The 19,578-nt window shown below is 41.2% G+C and overlaps 1 protein-coding gene across 1 annotated transcript in view; it reads left to right on the forward strand.

The window, feature by feature from the left end:
- Positions 1-19,578, forward strand: part of LOC106579432 (cadherin-23) — a 692,150-nt gene that overhangs the window by 134,466 nt on the left and 538,106 nt on the right. The gene's annotated exons all lie outside the window — the stretch shown is intronic.

Below are 19,578 nucleotides of genomic sequence, written 5' to 3' on the forward strand. Positions count from 1 at the left end.
AAGCACTTCTGACAGAGATATGACTGTACTGCGCAGCAGAGCACAGGTAAATGACTCAGCTTCAAAATGTTAGTGATCAATTAATGATGCCCGAGCCCTGCCCGTACCCTAGTTATTGATGAAAAAACAGGCCCTAACCCGATGTATAATGTCGAGGCCCGTCGGGCTCGGTTCGGGTAGCAGAGCTCTAACGCAATGCCAAGGAGCGGGAGGGGAAGGTCATGACGGCCGGGATGAAAGGGACCAGTAAGAGTCAAAGGATGCGGAAAGGGAGGAGAGTAGGGTCGAAGAGTCAGGAGATAGGAGGGAGAAGAATTTAGCAGAAGGAAGAGACAATAGGAAAGACCAGCGCATGACCATCTGGTTAGGGACTGAGTGGGTAGGGTTGGAGGAGAGATGGAGAGAAAAGGAAACAAAGTAGTGATCAGAGATATGGAGGGGGTAGCATTGAGATTAGTAGGCGAACAGCCTCTAGTGAAGATTAGATCAATTTCCTTGTGAGTAGGAGGTGACTGGGAAAGGGTGAGGTCAAAAGAGGTAAGGAGTGGAAAGAAAGAGATGGAAAAAAATGAAGTCAGGAGGTTAAAGTTGCCCAGTACGATGAGTGGTGAACCAATGTCGGTAAATTAGTTTATCAAGGTGTCAAGCTCATTGAGGAACTCTCCAAGGGCACCTGGTGGGTGATAGATGACAACAATGTTAAGCTTGAGTGGACAAGTGACAGTGACTGCATGGAATTCAAATGAGGAGATACAGTGGTTCCTCCTTTAATAGTTACGAGCTTACACCCAGGGACTTAGAGGTACCCAGCGTCACTGCTTCATTGCTCCAGACCACCACAAGGGGGAGTTAGAGCACTCATTATGCATTTGGGTCCCAAGGTTTTTATATGACCAATCATATCGAGTGGTTCCAACGACGAATTTGACACGGAGCCACCCCTCCCATGTGGCTTTCTTCAGCAAAAATGGCTGACAAAACATTACGGGGAGGCAAATCTAAGTAGTTATAACGTCATAACGAGTCAAGCAAAAAATGTACAATTGATAGGAATATGTTAGTGTAGAGACAAACGATTGTGCATATTTTTTTGTCAAAGTTTTTTTCTGTCATATCCAATACCAGGTGTATCAAACTCATTCTGTGAATGGTGCTGTGTCTGCATGTATGTATTACAATTATACACTTCAACAGTGTTTACCACTCCTGCTCCTGGGACATCAATGATTACACATTGTAACTATGCAATAGACTAGAAACATGATTTTGTAATTCATATATATAAAAAACAGTACATCCTGCCAGCAGGAGAGCGAGGAATGAGATGGGAGTAACAATTCAGGCTATTTGCTCTGAGACCTGCATAATAATGTAATGAAACAAGCAAGGAGCAGATTTCGAACCCTCAACATTCTAGCCCGAAGTCCAGCACGCTATCGACTGTGCCCAAAGTATTAATTGGGATTGGGGCCGACTGTGGCTAAAACACTTTATCTATTGGAATCTTTAACATGTGGAAAGGGGAAAAAGTATTATTATTAGTTTTTCACAAGCATCCCAGGATGGGCTATTAGCTGAACCATAGACTATTCAACCTTTACTAAAGAATTGTCTAATAGCTGAGCTAGGTGTGAACCCCCCCCCCCAACTTGCAACAAATAATTTGTGTCTATCTTTCCACATCTACCTAAACACGTCTCTACCTATACACGGTTAATGTTCTGAAAAATAAACAATATAAATACAGTTGAAGTCGGAAGTTTACATACACCTTAGCGAAATACATTTAAACTCAGTTTTTCACAATTCCTGACATTTAATCCTAGTAAAAATTCCCTGTCTTAGGTCAGTTAGGATCACCACTTTATTTTAAGAATGTGAAATGTCAGAATAATAGTAGAGAGAATAATTTATTTGAGCTTTTATTTCTTTCATCACATTCCCAGTGGGTCAGAAGATTACATACACTCAATTAGTATTTGGTAGCATTGCCTTTAAATTGTTTAACTTGGATCAAACATTTCGGGTAGCCTTCCACAAGCTTCCCACACTAAGTTGGGTGAATTTTGGCCCATTCCTCCTGACAGAGTTGGTGGAAGAACTGAGTCAGGTTTGTAGGCCTCCTTGCTTGCACATGATTTTTCAGTTCTGCCCACAAATTGTCTATGTGATTGAGATCAGGGCTTTGTGATGGCCACTCCGATAGCTTGACTTTGTTGTCCTTAACCTGTTGGGGCTAGGGGGCAGTATTTGCACGGCCGGATAAAAAACGTACCCGATTTAAACTGGTTACTACTCTTGCCCAGAAACGAGAATATGCATATAATTAGTAGATTTGGATAGAAAAAACTCCAAAGTTTCTAAAACTGTTTGAATGGTGTCTGTGAGTATAACAGAACTCATATGGTAGGCCAAAACCTGAGAAGATTCCATTCAGAAAGTGCCCTGCCTGACAATTTGTTCTCCTTCATTGGCATCCCTATCAAAAATACAACATCTCTGTAACGTGACATTTTCTAAGCCTTCCATTGGCTCTCAGAAGGCGCCAGAAAGTGGAATGACGTCTCTCCAGTCTCTGGGTGTAACAGCTGTCTTCGTCGTCAGACGAAACAGAGAAGTCATCGTCTGAGAAAGTGGACCAATACGCAGCGGAGTTAGTGTTCATCATTGAAGTTTTAATTTATTAAAGAACACTACACAAAACAAAACAAGAAAACCGACAGCCAAACAGTCCTGTCAGGTGCAAAACACAAACAGAAACAATTACCCACAAAACCCAAAGGAAAAACATGCTCCTTATGTGTGACTCCCAATCAGCAACAACGAGCTTCAGCCGTGCCTGATTGGGAGCCACACACGGCCCAAAACAAAGAAATACAAAAACATAGAAAAAGGAACAAAGAACGCCCACCCAATGTAACACCCTGGCCTAACCAAAATAAAGAACAAAAAACCCCTCTCTATGGACAGGGCGTTACACTGGGCTAAGTACAGCAGCTCTGTTTGTTACTGGTCAGGCTGAGAACAGTGACACTGGAGATGCGCGTTCATGTGATTTATCCATGTTTTTCTTTCTCTCTTTGAACGAATACAACGTCACCCGGTTTGAATATTATCGCTATTTTACGAGAAAAATCACATAAAAAATGATTTTAAACAGCGTTTGACATGCTTCGAAGTACGGTAATGGAATATTTTGACATTTTTTTGTCACGAAATGTGCTCGCATGTCACCCTTCGGGTAGTTACCTGAACGCACGAACAAAACGGAGCTATTTCAATATAACTATGGATTATTTCAAACCAAAACAACATTTGTTGTTGAAGTAGAAGTCCTGGGAGTGCATTCTGACGAAGAACAGCAAAGGTAATCCAATTTTTCTTATAGTAAATCTGAGTTTGGTGAGGGCCAAACTTGGTGGGTATCAAATTAGCTAGCCGTGATGGCCGGGCTATCTACTCAGAATATTGCAAAATGTGCTTTCGCCGAAAAGCTATTTTAAAATCTGACACCGCGATTGCATAAAGGTGTTCTGTATCTATAATTCTTAAAATAATTGTAATGTATTTTGTGAACGTTAATCGTGATTAATTAAGTAAATTCACTGGAAGTTTGTGGTGGGTATGCTAGTTCTGAACATTACATGCTAATGTGAAAAGCTGTTTTTTTATATAAATATGAACTTGATTGAACAAAACATGCATGTATTGTATAACATAATGTCCTAGGAGTGTCATCTGATGAAGATCATCAAAGGTTAGTGCTGCATTTAGCTGTGGTTTTGGTTTTTGTGACATATAGGCTTGCTTTGAAAATGGCTGTGTGATTATTTTTGTCAGGGTACTCTCCTGACATAATCTAATGTTTTGCTTTCGCTGTAAAGCCTTTTTGAAATCGGACAGTGTGGTTAGATTAACGAGAGTCTTGTCTTTAAAATGGTGTAAAATAGTCATATGTTTGAGAAATTGAAGTTATAGCATTTTTTAGGTATTTGTATTTCGCGCCACTGGCTGTTGACTAGGTGGGACGCAAGGTTTTTGCCTGCCATATGAGTTCTGTTATACTCACAGACACCATTCAAACAGTTTTAGAAACTTCAGAGTGTTTGCCATCCAAATCTACTAATAATATGCATATTCTAGTTTCTGGGCCAGAGTAGTAACCTGTTTAAATTGGGTATGTTTTTAATCCGGCCGTGAAAATACTGCCCCCTAGCCCAGACAGGTTAAACCACGTGGGTGTTGCTTCAGCAGTACGCTTAGGGTCATTGTCCTGCTGGAAGGTGAACCTCCGTCCCAGTCTCAAATCTCTGGAAGACTGAAACAGGTTTCCCTCAAGAATACCCTGTATTTAGCACCATCCATTACTCCTTCAATTCTGACCAGTTTCCCAGTACCTGCCGATGGAAAAACATCCCCACAGCATGATGCTGCCACCATCATGTTTCCCTGTGATGGTGTGATGGTCTTCTCGGAGTGATGAGAGGTGTTGGGTTTGCGCCAGACAGCATTTTCCTTGATATCCAAAAAGCTACATTTTAATCTCATCTGACCAGAGTACCTTCTTCCATATGTTTGGGGAGTCTCCCAAATACCTTTTGGTGAACACCAAACATGTTTGCTTATTTTTTTCTTTAAGCAATGGCTTTTTTTGGCCACTCTTCCGTAAGGCCCAGCTCTGTGGAGTGTACGGCTTAAAGTGATTCTATGGACAGATACTCCAATCTCCGCTGTGGAGCTTTGCAGCTCCTTCAGGGTTATCTTTTGTGTCTTTGTTGCCTCTCTGATTAATGCCCTCCTTGCCTGGTCCGTGAGATTTGGTGGGCGGCCCTCTCTTGGCAGGTTTGTTGTGATGCCAAATTCTTTCAATTTTTTAATAATGGATTTAATGGTGTTCCGTGGGATGTCCAAAGTTTCTGATATTTTTTTATAACCCATCTCTGATCTGTACTTCTCCACAACTTTGGAGAGCTCCTTGGTCTTCATGGTGCCACTTGCTTGTTGGTGCCCCTTGCTTAGTGGTGTTGCAGACTCTGGGGCCTTTCAGAACAGGTGTGTATATATATATATATATATATATATATATATATATATATATATATATATATATATATATATATATATATATATTGAGATCATGTGACAGATCATGTGACACTTAGATTGCATACAGGTGGACTTTATTTAACTAGGTAATTGGTTGCACCAGATCTTATTTAGGGGCTTCATAGCAAAGGGGGTGAATGCACGCACCGCGTTTCCGTTTATTTATTTTTTTAATTTCACTTCACCAATTTGGACTATTATATGAAATCCAAATAATATCCATTTAAATTACAGGTTGTCGCACGATGCATGCAACATTCTGCAAACAGTGGAATTCACTATTTGATGCAAGACTGATACACTCTAAGAAATGTGCTGAAAGCCATCTTTTAATGTCTAAATGTAACTTTAATGGTACAATTCTTGAATGGAAAATTCTCTTAAATATACATTAACCTTTTCAATTAAAATATATAAACATTATCATCTATAGAATTATATAACAAACAAAATAATAAAATCAGCAGCAGATGTTTGAACTGAGTATACATACAGTTGAAGTCGGAAGTTTACATACACCTTAGCGAAATACATTTAAACTCAGTTTTTCACAATTCCTGACAATTAATCCTAGTAAAAACTCCCTGTCTTAGGTCAGTTAGGATCACCACTTTATTTTAAGAATGTGAAATGTCAGAATAATAGTAGAGGGAATGATTTAGTTCAGCTTTTATTTCTTTCATCACATTCCCAGTGGGTCAGAAGTTTACATACAAGCAAATGAGTATTTGGTGGCATTGCCTTTAAATTGTTTAACTTGGGTTAAACATTTTGGGTAGCCTTACACAAGCTTTCCACAATACGTTGGGTGAATTTTGGCCCATTCCTCCTGACAGAGCTAGTGTAACTGAGTCAGGTTTGTAGGCATCATTGCTTGCACACACTTTTTCAGTTCTGCCCACATATTTTCAATAGGATTATGGTCAGGGCTTTGTGATGGCCACTCCAATACCTTGACTCTGTTTTCCTTAAGCCATTTTGCCACAACTTTGGAAGTATGCTTGGGCTCATTGTCCATTTGGAAGACCGATTCGCGACCAAGCTTTAACTTCCTGACTGATATCTTGAGATTTTGTTTCAATATTTCCCTTCCTCATGATGCCATCTATTTTGTGAAGTGCACCAGTCCCTCCTGCAGCAAAGTACCCCCACAACATGATTCTTCCACCCCGTGCTTCACGGTTGGGATGGTGTTCTTCGGCTTGCAAGCTTCCCCCTTTTTCCTCCAAACATAATGATGTTCATTATGGCCAAACAGTTCTATTTTTGTTTCATCACACCATTTCTCAAAAAAGTATAATCTTTGTCCCCATGTGCAGTTGCAAACCGTAGTCTGGCTTTTTTTATGGTGGTTTTGGAGCAGTGGCTTCTTCCTTGCTGAGCGGCCTTTCAGGTTATGTCGATATTGGACTCGTTTTACTGTGGATATAGATACTTTTTTACCTGTTTCCTCCAGCATCTTCACAAGGTCCTTTGCTGTTGTTCTGGAATTGATTTGCACTTTTCTCACCAAAGTACGTTCATCTCTAGGAGACAGAACGTGTCTCCTTCCTGAGCGGTATGACAGCTGCGTGGTCCCATGGTGTTTATACTTGCGTACTATCTGTTCGTACAGATACCTCCAGGCATTTGGAAATTGCTCCCAAGGATGAACCGGACTTGTCTATCATTTTTTTCTGAGGTCTTGGCTGATTTTTTTACATTTTCCCATGATGTCAAGCAAAGAGGCACTGAGTATGAAGGTAGGCCTTCAAATACATCCACAGGTGCACCTCCAAGTGACTCAAGTTATGTCAATTAGCCCATCAGAAGCTTCTAAAGCCATGAAATCATTTTCTGAAATTGTCCAAGCTGTTTAAAGGCACAGTCAACTTAGTGTATGTAAACGTCTGACCCACTGGAATTGTGATACAGTGAATTATAAGTGAAATAATCTGGCTGTAAACAATTGTTGGAAAAATTACTTGTGTCATGCACAAAGTAGATGTCCCAACCGACTTGCCAAAACCATAGTTTGATAACAAGACATTTGTGCAGTGGTTGAAAAACGAGTTTTAATGACGCCAACCTAAGTGTATGTACATTTCAGATGTGTATATATATGGTTCAAATTCAGGCTGTATCACATCCGACCGTGATTGGGAGTGCCATAGGGCGGTGCACAATTGGCCCAGCGTGTTTGGCCAGGGTATGCCTTCATTGGCCGGGGTAGAATGGTGCTGAAAATATAGCAAGCTTGTTATGTAGCGCATTTGTAAATCCAAAACTCTAAAAGTAATTGGAAAGGTAGATACAAATTATGTGTTACACAGTAAATAATGTAAACAAGATGCTGTGTTTTTATTTACTGTAGTGATGGACAACTGGAGGCATTTTGAAAACACGTTTTCAAACACTTGTTTTTCACAACTGTAGCAGGTGTAGCCCATCATGCAAATGTTTCCTATTAGCAGGACAATAGACTTTTTTATAACCCGGCTACTGTTGTGAAAATCCCCCAACTTGCAATGTATGATGCTTAAATACTCTAAAGTGTTACATTTCTAACTCAAAACAGCAGTACAGTATTTATTCAGCAACATCTTTATGCTTTTGTTAATAAAATATAATAACGAGAAAAAAGACATTCAAATGTGGATGTTTATAAAAACTACATTTTGGTCGCACTTCCTCCCAGCTCCACGACCACAGGTAAAACCTTGTCACTCTAAACTCAATGTATTTGTTGCATTGTTGTATCGTCAATTTCTCTAGCCAAAACATCTTGATGGCCTTGACCAGTTCATCTTTGCTTGTGGGCTTGGCAGAGTTATGAATGAATGTTTTCAGTTGATGCCAAACAAGTTCGATCGGGTTGAAATCAGGAGACATACATGTAGAGATGAAAAACATTTTTTTTCGATATACTGTAGGTGTTGTAGGTCTTTTATTTATTTATTTTTATTTTACTACATAAAGGTCTACTTACTCTGCCGGTGTCTTGACCCAGTTTATGCCCTCATTTGCAATGCAAACCCGGGCCGCAGTGTGTTTTGGGTCATTGTCTGTATTTGGAGAATAAAAAAATACATTTAGCCTAACAGCCAAAATTAGGGACAATAATATAAATATACATGTAAATAGGCCTAAACGTAACAAAATATTGCTATAGCCCTACCTTGAAAGAAATTATGTGTACCCAGAAACACCTCTCTGACATAGGGTCCAGCATATCTCTTGATGATTTCTTCCTCAAAGAAATCTCGAGCCATGATACCTGAAAAGGAGGCAAGAGTGAATAATTGTGGAACACGTAACAGTCCGTGAGTTGTAGGCTACAATATTGTATGTATCTTTTGCTTTGTAAATAGCCAAACTTACCATCAAAAATCACATATGGGCCTGGTCCCTGGCGAGAAATTGCCCCCCACACATGGAGTTTGAGCGGATGCTTGGGACTTCCTTTTTTTTGTAGCAATTTTGAGCAAATTGAAATACAATGTGAAAATGTGCAGCATACAGTAAAGACCAGCAGTCAATTTATTTAAGCATTATTTTTAGCATTATTAGGCCTACATTAAAGCATGGTAGCCTACTGTACCTGTTCATTTTCCTGGGCTTTCGAGTTTGGTGTAAAACGGGCATCTGATGATAGTGTTTGCGAATAGCACTGTCTGTGACCAAAATCCCCAATTTGACCAGTATTTTTGAAATGTCTCCAGTAGATTTTCCGTTCCTCCTGAAAGCCCTAATCTGCTCACTTAAATGAATAGAGATCCTAGTCATGGTGCTACAATGTAATCAAAGTGAGGACAATCGGCAATCTACTGTATACTTATAGCCTATTGTAACCTGAAAGTCACGCCTTTCCTCACCCCGCCCAAAACTCCACCCTTAATACAGTTACCTTTCAAAAACAAGCTGTTAATAAAAAAAAATCACATTGCGACCAAAGAGAACAGACGAAATGGACATGGTTTTCATCAAACCAGCTTCTTTCTATGGTGCTACCCGTTCCAGGGTTAGGACTGTAACCATCAGAGGACTTGAAAATGAGCCGGAGCTGAGAGGATCACCAAAACTAAAGGTATTTTGGTTTCAGAGCATTTTATTTTAAAAAAGAGAAGGCCTATCAATATGTAGGCATACTGTATAATAAACTCGATAATTGTGTACTAAAAACGTGAATGTGTTTTTGCAGAGCTTACAACCATGACAAAGGGCTGGACAACTGGCCGCACCGAAATAACGTGTGGTTGTCAAGAAAGCAGTTAGTTAAGATAGATTCTTAAAATGTGTACAGCATTTGTGTTGGAGTCACTTTTAATTCTTAATTGATCTACTGTTTCTATCATAGGCCACTGTAATCGATGGGGGCTCAGGGTGGTACCATTCTGCTCATCTGATGAAGGTGCTCATGGGTGACATTCAAACTTTGAAGACCGAGATCGAGTCATTGAAGGCAGACCATCAGAAAGAGAAACATTCTCTGAGGGCAGAGATACGGGCGACAGCTGTGGCATTGGTCCAGAGCCAGGCGGTTTTGGTGGAGAGTCACTCCTCATTAGCGGAGAGTCAGGTGGCATTGGTGGAGAGTCAGGTGGAGAATGATGCAATGAAAAGGGCGAGGAAGGAGATGGAGTCACAATCCATGCCAGGCACACCTGTGAGCTCTGGAAGTCCACCTCCGACAGGCAGAGTCAACATACGTGGCGGGTTTGTCAGGTCGTTGGTTCACCCTGTCATTTCCATTCCTCTTCTGACAACAGACAACAGATCTTGACCAACTGCTCACCAGGCACAGAATGGGCCACCCGGACCATTGTGCTGTTCTGCTATTCCAAGGATGTGTAACCGAAGAGAGATACCATGAGTGGGCACAAAATACAAACTGGGATGGATCCCGAGGCAAATGTGGCTTACCAGTGAACCTCCGGGTGTTCATCATTAATACTGTCTCAGAAGTTTCCGTCCATGACTGATGCAACCCGAAAAAGCATTACAGACCGATTTAATGAGTACTTGAGGTCACCGAGAATGTCTGGACATGGCCTGCTCTCCCTTATGCAAGGAATTAGGCACTTTCCCATGTTTACTACAGTATGTACTGTATGCTATGTTTACTTGTCAGACTGCACAGTAGCCTAAAAAACAAATGCATGTGGCTTATATCTTCAAAATGCTTTATTATCCATATTTTAAAGCATATCATGTACAATACTGTATTTCTTCATCAGAATATTTATGCTTTCGTTTATAAAATAATGATAAAAATACTCTTTCAAAATGTCCATAACGAATTACTTGTTCAAATATGCCATGATATTCTTGAGATATTTGTTGACTGAATATAAGCAAGTGATGTCTGCTTTTTTGCCTTTTTCTCGCTCACTCTTGGTTAAATGAAAACGAAATCTCCAAAATATCATTACTTTTTAAACAAAGTTATTATTATTATTAATTAATTTAGAATTATATAAAAGCCCCTTTGAGAATATCTAACGGAAAATGCCCCTTAGATATTCATTTAGAATCCTCCAATCCTCTAAATGTAATTATTGGAGGAGAGTCACATCATTGAAAAAAATAATAATTTCGATATACTTTAGGCCTATTATATAAAAACCCTTAGATATTCTCACAGATCCTAATGGAAAATGCCCTTTAGATATTAATTTAGAGTCCTCCAATCCTCTAAATGTAATTATTGGCGGAGAGTCATGTCATTGGAAGAAAAAAAAAAATCTTGATATACTGTAGGCCTACCATAGGCGAAATGAGTCTCACTAGTGTTGAGTAATGTCTAATTCTGTAGTAGACATCACAACTATGAAATAACACATATGGAATCACATTGTACAGCGCCATATTTTCCATTACATTCTAAGAGAAACCCAGAGTGTTTTTCATTTTTCATGGAATAGAAACACCATAATATTAATACAATTAATTAAGCAAGTACCAGTCAAACGTTTTGGACACACTTACTCATTCCAGGATTTTTCTTTATTTTTCCTATTTTCTACATTGTAGAATAGTGAAGACATCACTACTATGAAGTAACGCATGACCTGCTCTCCCTTATGTAAGGAATTAGGCACTTTCCCATGTTTACTACAGTATTTATTGTAGACTGCACAATAGCCTAATAAACAAATAAACACATTTCGTTAATAAAATAATGATAAAAAATACTCTTTCAAAATACAGATGTTGATTTAGTTATGGATCCATAAAGAATTACTATGGGAATAAATATCCCTGATTTACAGAAATATTGGAACAAACTTGTCTAATGAAGGCAAACAATTTAGAATCCTCCGATCCTGTCGCCTACACCTGACGTCACGTTGTACAGCACCATAGAAACCGTGAGGGTTTCCTTTTTCCTTTTTCTCTGAATAGAAACACCATAATATTAATCAAATTAATTATGCCAAATTTCTTAAAATCAATCCCATATACTATGTTATTACAAAAAAGATTTTAAATTCTCTGTAATGCCAATACGGAATACTATCAAATGCTTCTCAAAGATGCCCTCTGGTGGTCAAACTATCAATAACTTGCAGTAACAGGTGTGCAGCAGTATGACGCAACTTTTAACTTCTTATGAAATTGCAGAGCACCAAATTCAAAATACAGAAATACTCATAATAAACATTCATAAAATATACAAGTGTTATACATCAGTTTAAAGATTAACTTCTTGTTAATCCAGCCGCTGTGTCAGATTTCAAAAAGGCATACCATGCGATTATCTGAGGACAGCGCCCCGCTTACAAAAGCATACAAACATTTTCCAGCCAAGTAGAGGAGTCACAAAAGTCAGAAATAGCGATAAAATGAGTCACTTACCTTTGATGATCTTCATATGGTTGCACTAACAAGACTCCCTGTTACAGAATAAATGTTTGTTTTGTTCGATAAAGTCCTTCTTTATGTCCCCAAAACTCCACTTTGTTGGCACGTTTTGTTCAGTAATCCACTGGCTCCAGGGCAGTCAAAACATGCAGACGAATACATCCTAATAGTACCGGTAAAGTTTGTCGAAACATGTCAAACGATGTTTATAATTAATCCTCAGGTTAATTATTGTCTAAATAATCAATTATATTTCAACCGGACAATAGAGTTTTCAATAGAAAGGAAAAACAACGAACGGCGCGCTATCGGTCACGCGCGCAAAGCAGCTCTGCATTCTTCCCCTGTCCTCTGACCAAAAGGTCTTTTTACTTTTTGACATCTAGTGGAAGCCATAGGAACTGCAATCTGGGCCCTAACCCATAACATAGTCAATAGGCATTCAATGGAAAACAACTCACATCAAAAAAAATCCCACTTCCTGGATGGATTTTCCTCAGGTTTTCCCCTGCCATATCAGTTCTGTTATACTCACATACATTATTTTAACAGTTTTAGAAACTTCAGAGTGTTTTCTATCCAATACTACCATGTATATGCATATCCTAGCTTCTGGGCCTGAGTAACAGGCAGTTAACTTTGGGCATGTTTGTCATCCAAACTTCAAAATACTGGCCCTTACCCAAGAGAGGTTAAACAGTAACCAAATTCACAACAGACTTTCAGCACGCATATAGGGAAAGACACTCAATAAAAATGGCACTTACACAAATCACTGATGAAATTGATGATAAAATGATTGCGGGGGCTGTCTTGTTAGAACTCAGTGAAGCTTTTGACATTATCAATCATAGTCGGCTGCTAGAAAAACGTATATGTTATGGCTTTACACCCCCTACTTTCATGTGGATAAAGAGTTACTTGTCTAATAGAACACAGAGGGTGTCCTTTAATGGAAGCCTCTCACACATAATCCAGGTAGAAGCAGGAATTCCCCAGGGCAGCTTTTGAGGCCCCTTGTTTTTTTCAATCTTTACTTTGAGTAAGGCCAGTGTGTCTATGTATGCTGATGACTCAACACTATACACGTCAGCTACTACAGCGACTGAAATGACTTCAACACTTAACAAAAAGCTGCAGTTAGTTTCGGAATGGGTAGCAAGGAATAAGTTAGTCCTAAATATTTCCAAAACTAAAAGCATTGTATTTGGGACAAATCATTCACTGAACCCTAAACCTCGTAACATCTCGTAATGAATAATGTGGAAATTGAGGAAGTTGAGGTGACTAAACTGCTTGGAGTAACCCTGGATTGTAAACTGTCATGGTAAAAACATACTGATACAACAGTAGCTAAGATGGGTAGAAGTCTGTCCATAATAAAGCGCTGCTCAGCCTTCTTAACAACACTATCAACAAGGCAGGTCCTACAGGCCCTGATTTTGTCACACATGGAGTACTGTTCAGTCGTGTGGTCAGGTGCCACAAAGAGGGACTCGGGGAAATTGCAGTTGGCTCAGAACAGGGCAGCACGGCTGGCCCTTAACCTCTTACATCTAGACATTCCGCTAGCGGAACACCTGCTCCAATATCCAATGATGGGTGTGGCGCGAAATACAAATTCCTCTAAAATCCGAAAACTTCAATTTTTCAAACATATGACTATTTTACAGCATTTTAAAGACAAGACTCTCGTTAATCTAACCACACTGTCCGATTTCAAAAAGGCTTTACAACGAAAGCAAAACATTAGATTATGTCAGCAGAGTACCCAGCCAGAAATAATCAGACACCCATTTTTCAAGCTAGCATATAATGTCACAAAAAACAAAACCACAGCTAAATGCAGCACTAACCTTTGATGATCTTCATCAGATGACAACCCTAGGACATTATGTTATACAATACATGCATGTTTTGTTCAATCAAGTTCATATTTATATCAAAACCCAGCTTTTTTACATTAGCATGTGACGTTCAGAACTAGCATACCCCTCGCAAACATCCGGTGAATTTACTAAATTACTCACGATAAACGTTCACAAAAAACATAATTATTTTAAGAATTATAGATACAGAACTCCTCTATGCACTCGATATGTCCGATTTTAAAATAGCTTTTTGGTGAAAGCACATTTTGCAATATTCTCAGTAGATAGCCCAGCCATCACGGCTAGCCATTTAGACACCGACCAAGTTTAGCCCTGATCAAACTCCGATTTACTATTACAAAAGTTTCATTACCTTTGTTGTCTTCGTCAGAATGCACTCCCAGGACTGCTACTTCAATAACAAATGTTGGTTTGGTCCAAAATAATCCATCGTTATATCCAAATTGCGGCGTTTTGTTCGTGCGTTCCAAGACACTATCCGAAATGGTAAATCAGGGTCGCGAGCATGGCGCAATTCGTGACAAAAGATTTCTAAATATTCCATTACCGTACTTTGAAGCATGTCAACCGCTGTTTAAAATCCATTTTTATGCCATTTTTCTCGTAAAAAAGCGATAATATTCCGACCGGGAATCTGCGTTTAGGTAAACAGAGGAAAGAAAACAAAGCATTCGGTCGACGCGGGCACGCGCCTGAGTCTCACAGTACTGTAACCAGCCACTACCCAAACGCGGTACTTTTTTTCAGCCAGAGCCTGCAAAGCCACGATTCAGCTTTTTGCCGCCTTCTGAGAGCCTATGGGAGCCGTAAGAAGTGTCACGTTATAGCAGAGATCCTCAGTCTTCAATAAACAGAGGCAAGAAGAACGACACCTTGTCAGACAGGCCACTTCCTGCATGAAATCTTCTCAGGTTTTTGCCTGCCATATGAGTTCTGTTATACTCACAGACACCATTCAAACAGTTTTAGAAACTTTAGGGTGTTTTCTATCCAAAGCCAATAATTATATGCATATTCTAGTTACTGGGCAGGAGTAGTAACCAGATTAAATCGGGTACGTTTTTTATCCAGCCGTGTCAATACTGCCCCCCTAGCCCTAACAGGTTAAACACAAGTGTTCTAATCACACCGGTTTGAGTGCATGCTGCAGGGACCATGGTAGAATGGCCACTGTAGAATGCAGTAGGCTAGTTGAGAACAAGTTCTCATTTACAACAGCGACCTGTCCAAGATAAAGCAAAGCAGTTTGACACATACAACAACACAGAGTTACACATGGAATAAACAAACATCCAGTCAATAATACAGTAGAAAAAAAGAGGTATAGATACAGTGTGTGCAAATGAGGTAAGATAAGGGAGGTAAGGCAATAAAACAGGCCATAGTGGCAAGGTAATTACGATATAGCAATTAAACACTAGAGTGGTATATGTGCAGAAGATTAATGTGCAAGTAGAGATACTGGGGTGCAAAGAAGCAAAATAAATAAATACAGTATGGGGATGAGGTATTTGGATGGGCTATTTACAGATCTGCTATGTACAGGTGCAATGATCTGTGAGCTGCTCTGACAGCTGGTGCTTGAAGTTAGTGAGGGAGATATGAGTCTCCAGCTTCAGCCATTTTTGCAGTTCGTTCCAGTCATTGGCAGCAGAGAACTGGAAGAAAAAGCAGCCAAAGGAGGAATTGGCTTTGGGGGTGACCTGTGAATATACCTGCTGGAGCACGTGTTGCGGGTGGGTGCTGCTATGGTGACCAGTGAAGTGAGATAAGGTGGGGCTTTATCTAGCAAAGACTTGTAGATGACCTGGAGCCAGTGGGTTTGGCGACGAGTATGAAAAGAGGGCCAGCCAACAAGAGCATACAGGTCGCAGTGGTGGATGGTATAAGGGGCTTTGGTGACAAAACAGATGGCACTGTGATAGACTGCATCCAATTTGTTGAGTAGAGTGTTGGAGGCTATTTTGGAAATGAAATCGCCGAAGTCAAGGATCGGTAGGATAGTCAGTTTTACGAGTGTATGTTTGGCAGCATGAGTGAAGGATGCTATAATGCGAAATAGGAAGCAAATTCTCATTTTAATTTTAGATTGGAGATGCTTAATGTGGGGCTGGAAGGGGAGTTTAAAGTCTAACCAGACACCTAGCTATTTGTAGTTGTCCACATATTCTAAGTCAGAACCGTCCAGAGTAGTGATGCTGGACGGGTGGGCGGGCAGGTGCGGGCAGCGATCGGTTGAAGAGCATGCATTTAGTTTTACTTGCATTTAAGAGCAGTTGGAGGCCACGGAAGGAGAGTTGTATGGCATTGAAGCTTGTCTGGAGGTTAGTTAGCACAGTGTCCAAAGAAGGGCCAGAAGTATAGAGAAGGGTGTCGTCTGCGTAGAGGTGGATCAGAGAATCACGAGAGCGACATCATTGATGTATACAGAGAAGAGAGTCGGCCCAATAATTGAACCCTGTGGCACCCCCATAGAGACTGCCAGAGATACGGACAACAGGCCCTCCGATTTGGCACACTGATCTCTATCAGAGAAGTAGTTGGTGAACCAGGCGAGGCAGTCATTTGAGAAACCAAGGCTGTTGAGTCTGCCGATAAGAATGTGTTGATTGACAGAGTCGAAATCCTTGGCCAGGTCGATGAATACGGCTGCACAGTATTGTCTCTAATCGATGGCAGTTATGATATCGTTTAGGACCTTGAGCGTGGCTGAGTTGCACCCATGACCAGCTCGGAAGCCAGATTGCATCGCGGAGATGGTACGGTGGGATTCAAAATGGTCAGTGATTTGTTTGTTAACTTGGCTTTCGAAGACCTTAGAAACGCAGGGTAGGATAGATATAAGTCTGTAACAGTTTGGGTCTAGAGTGTCTCCCCCTTTGAAGAGGGGGATGACCGCGGCAGCTTTCCAATCTTTGGGGATCTCAGACGATATGAAAGAGAGGTTGAACAGGCTAGTAATAGGGGTTGCAACAATTTCGGGAGATCATTTTAGAGAGGGTCCAGATTGTCTAGCCCGGCTTATTTGTAGAGGTCCAGATTTTGCAGCTCTTTCAGAACATCAGCTATCTGGATTTGGGTGATGGAGAAATGGGGGAGGCTTGGGCAAGTTGCTGTGGGGGGTGCAGGGCAGTTGACCGGAGTAGGGGTAGCCAGGTGGAAAGCATGGCCAGCCGTAGAAAAATGCTTATTGAAATTCTCAATTATCGTGTATTTATCGGTGGTGACATTGTTTCCTAGCCTCAGTGCAGTGGGCAGCTGGGAAGAGATGCTCTTATTCTCCATGAACTTTTTTGAGTTTGTGCTACAGAATGCACATTTCTGTTTGAAAAAGCTAGCCTTAGCTTTCCTAACTTCCTCTGTATATTGGTTCCTAACTTCCCTGAAAAGTTGCATATCACGGGGGCTATTTGATGCTAATGCAGTACACCACAGGATGTTTTTGTGCTGGTCAAGGGCAGTCAGGTCTGGAGTGAACCAAGGGCTATATCTGTTCCTGGTTCTACATTTTTTGAACGGGGCATACTTATTTAAGATGGTGAGGAAGGCACTTTTAAAGAATAACCAGGCATCCTCTACTGACGGGATGAGGTCAATATCCTTCCAGGATACCGGGCCGGTCAATTTGAAAGGCCTGCTCGCTGAAGTGTTTTAGGGAGCGTTTCACAGTGATGAGGGGTGGTCGTTTGACCGCAGACCCATTACGGATGCAGGCAATGAGGCAGTGATCGCTGAGATCTTGGTTGAAGACAGCAGAGGTGTTTTTGGAGGGCAAGTTGGTTAGGATGATATCTATGAGGGTGCCCGTGTTTCCGGATTTGGGGTTGTACCTGGTAGGTTCATTGATAATTTGTGTGAGATTGAGGGCATCAAGCTTAAATTGTAGGATGGCCGGGGTGTTAAGCATGTCCCAGTTTAGGTCACCTAGCAGCACTAGCTCTTTAGATAGATGGGGGGCAATCAATTCACATGTGGTGTCCAGGGCACAGCTGGGGTCAGAGGGTGGTCTATAGCAAGTGGCAACGGTGAGAGACTTGCTTCTGGAAAGGTGGATTTTTAGAAGTAGAAGCTCGAATTGTTTGGGCACAGACCTGGATAGTATGACAGAACTCTGCAGGCTATCTCTGCAGTAGATTGCCACTCCGACCCCTTTGGCAGTTCTATCTTGTTGGAAAATGTTATAGATAGGGATGGAAGTTTCAGGGTTTTGGTGGTCTTCCTAAGCCAGGATTCAGACATGGCTAGGACATCCGGGTTGGCAGAGTGTGCTGAGGCAGTGAATAAAACAAACTTGGGGAGGAGGCTTCTGATGTTAACATGCATGAAACCAATTATTTTACGGTTACAGAAGTCAACAAATGAGAGCGCCTGGGGAATGGGAGTGGAGCTAGGCACTGCTGGGCCTGGATCAACCTGGATTAACCCCTACATTACCAGGGGAACAGAGGAGGAGTAGGATAAGGGTACGGCTAAAGGCTTTAACAACTGGTCGTCTAGTACGTTCAGAACAGAGAGTAAAAGGATCAGGTTTCTGGGCGCGATAGAATAGATTCAAGGCATAATGTACAGACAAAGGTATGGTAGGATGAGAATACAGTGGAGGTAATGTGTGGGAGGTGGAACTGAAAGGTTAGCTAAGGCATATTGAGCAGGGCTAGAGGCTCTACAGTGAAATAAGACAATCACTAAACAGAACAGCAATGGACAAGTCATATTGACATTAGGGAGAGGCATGCGTCGCCGAGTGATCATAGGGGTCCAGTGAGTAGTTAAGCTGGCTGGAGACACAGCGATTCAGACAGCTAGCAGGCCGGGAGTAGCAAGCTAGCAGAAGGGCCTTAGAGGTACGTCGCAACGGAAGAAGTCTGTTGTAGCCTCCTCATGCGGAGCCTCGCCGTGATGGATTAGTAGGGTTCCGTGTACTTAAGTGCCCAGTCCACTTGGCAAAATAGGTATAGTGGCCCAAGAAAATTCAGCTAACAGTCCGATATGCTCTAGACAGCTAGCGGACCGCGGCTAGCAGGCTAGCAGATGGGCATTCAGGGGACGTCGCGACGGAGGGGCCTGTTGCAAAAAGAACCTTCAGGCAGATTACGTCGGTAGTCCAGTCGTGATGGATTACCAGGGCTTTGTGTAGTGAAAGGGGTCCAGGCCAATTGGCAAAATAGGTATTGTAGCCCAATGAGTAGCTAGCATGGGCTAGCTCCAGGCTAATTGGTGCTTGCTTCGGGACAGAGACATTAGCCAGGAGTAGCAACTCGGATTGCAGTTAACTAGCTGCGATGATCCAGGTGAAAAGGTTCAGAGCTTGCGGTAGGAATCCGGGGATATGGAGAGAAAATAAGTCCCGTATGCTCTGGTTTGAATCGCGTTGTGCAAACTGGCGAGAGATTTCCGAGCTAGAGGTTAACTGATGACTGCTAGCAGTGGTTAGCTGACTACTAGCTCGTAGCTGGCTAGCTTCTGTTAGGGGATTCTAGTTAGAAAGTAAAAAAAAAAATAGCAGATCCATGCCACATTGGGTGAGGCGGGTTGCAGGAGAGTATATTGAAGTTGAGGTTTAGGAAAAATATAAAAAAGATATGCGAAGAAAAAGCTAAAAGATGTATTCACGGGCCACGGGACAAGATGAGGACAAAGACGTCTGACTGCTACACCACCGTGGATGTTAATATTATATTAGATAATACAGTGTCTTCTGAAAGTATTCAGACGCGGTGACTTTTCCACATTTTGT

Source organism: Salmo salar, chromosome 19, assembly GCF_965601325.2.
Source record: "Salmo salar chromosome 19, fSalSal1, whole genome shotgun sequence".
Classification (NCBI taxonomy): Eukaryota; Metazoa; Chordata; class Actinopteri; order Salmoniformes; family Salmonidae; genus Salmo; species Salmo salar.